The sequence below is a fragment of the Chrysochloris asiatica genome, unplaced genomic scaffold (genome assembly GCF_000296735.1).
Source record: "Chrysochloris asiatica unplaced genomic scaffold, ChrAsi1.0 scaffold00285, whole genome shotgun sequence".
In the NCBI taxonomy this organism is placed as follows: Eukaryota; Metazoa; Chordata; class Mammalia; order Afrosoricida; family Chrysochloridae; genus Chrysochloris; species Chrysochloris asiatica.
In genome coordinates, this window is record NW_006408803.1 from 3,251,163 (window position 1) to 3,253,585 (window position 2,423).

Here is a 2,423-nt window from a genome sequence, read left to right on the forward strand (position 1 = left end):
TGGCCCAGGATCGAGCATTGTTTCGTTCTGCTGTGCATGGGGTCGCTATGAGTCGGTTCCGACTCGATGGCACCTGACAACAACAACAACCATTTCTTGAAATTTGAAGTATGCAAAGCATTATTAATTTTTTAGTATAATATAGTCCATTACCTCTAAGACATAAACTTTTCATGTTTGTATGTTTTTATACCCGTAGAAAGAGATTTGTCTTAAAATGGATAACCTCTTGCAATCTTTGCATACAAGGAAAAAGCAATTGTATACTTCTCATTGCTTAAACATGTGCAAACTTGGTCATTCCTGTTCCTCTTCTTCCTATTTCAAATCAGTTGGTACTATATATGTTAGTTTACTTGCTGTTTAAATTAATTTTAAAACATGATGTTATATCAAATATTGAAAAAAAATAATGTATGTAAAAGGGCAGAGAAACAAATCCATACAGATGAACATAAAAAATTATTTTAAATTTGATATTTATGTTAGATTTTGTATGAAACACTGCCTGGTCCTGCTCCATCCACACAATTATTGATTTGTTTGAGTCCATTGTTGCTGTCCCTGTATCCATGAATCTCATTGAACAATCTTGCTCTTTCTTCAATGACTCTCCAAGCATTTCCAAGCATGATGTCCTTCATCAAGGACTGGTTTCTGCTGAACAATGTACAATGTACAAAGAGACAAAGTCTCACCATTCACACTTTTAAACTATACTTCTTTCAAGATAATTTTTTTTTGTTGTTGTTGTTCTTCTGGCAGTTCATGGTATTTTGAATAGTTTTTTTCTAACATAAAAATCCAATTACATCCATTGGTCTATGATTTTCCTTTTCATTTTCTAACTTTCATATGCAATGCAGCAGCTGAGAATACCATGAGTTGAGTCAAGCACCTCTTAGTCCTCAAAGTGACATCTTTGCTCCTTAACACTTTAAAGATGTCTTTTGCAACAGATTTGCCTGATACAATATGTTGTTTTTATAATTGCTGATTCCATGAGCATTGATTGTGGATCCAAGAAAATTGAAGTCTTTGAAAACTACAATCTTTTCTCTATTTATTATGATGGTATTTTTAGATCCAGTTGTGAGAATTTTCATTTTCTTTACATTGAGGTGTAGTTTTTGATCTTCAGTAATAAGTACTTCAAGCCCTCTTGACTTTTAGCAAGCAAGGTGTGCCATCTGACTATCACAGTTTGTTAATGAGTCTTCCTCCAAACTGACTTTTGCATTTGCTAATATCAATCCTTGATATTATCAACCCTTGATATTAGCAAATACTAAAGCCACTGGAAGAATGATCAAAGTTACCTATTTTCTTGTAAAGCTATAGTGAAGGAAGAGCTTGAAAAAGGCAATAGCTATAACTACAGGAATCTTTGTATTATGTATAATTTCTAAATTGTGTGAGAACAGATTACTTATCATATACAAAGTCCAGAAACTAAAGTCAGGAATTGTGCCAAATCCCTTAAAATATATTAAAGAAACTTCAAAGCAACTCAAAATTGATTTTTCCATATAATAAAACCCTCATTAAGACCTTAAACATTACTTTTTCAGAAATTTTCAATTAACTTTGACCAAAAATCTCTTAAATTTTCTGTGATTCAAATGAGATTTTTTAAATGAAATTTTACATTGAGATAACTAGTAAATTTTCCAGAATCAACAGTTGCAAAATGAATGTAAACAACATCCAAGAAAATCTAAGAGGTCTTAGTAGAATAATCTCTTAAGAAATTCCCAACACTGACCAATTTTTGTAGAAATTGTCAAACTGGAAACCAAATTCCTGTGTAAACTTTCAATAGAAACCTAATAAGATATTATTTTTTACCATAAAGGAAATAGACAATGCTAATGTTTTTGACTGCATAGAATATAATATTTTGCTCATTTGGTTGTGTGTGTGCATGCGTGTGTGTTGTAAAGCAACAATAAATGAGCCTCAGACTATTTAAGGATGATAGTAGAGTTAATGTAAAAAATACAGTAAATTTGGAGGATACCTAAGCAAATATATATTTGTTTTCCTTTTAATATTTAAATAAGTTTAAAAACGTTACAAATGTATAAAATGTAAAAGAGCTCTGTTATAAGAGGGAATTAAGATGAACCACTGGTTGACCCACCAGACTGACCAGATGACCCACTCTATGGGAGAAAAATGATGCAGTCAGCTTCCTTAAAGATTTACAGACTTGATAGCACCTAACAACAACAATATATAGGATTGTTGAAAAATATGTATTATTAAAAAATGTAATATGAGATTACAGAATTTAAGTCTGATCTGTTGTGATCACTTAGAAAATGTAAAGAATTTTATTATGTCTTAGAAAATTGAGTGAAACCAAAATGTGAACAACAAAAATGACAAATCCAAAATAGTTTTGAATATTTATTTTTTAT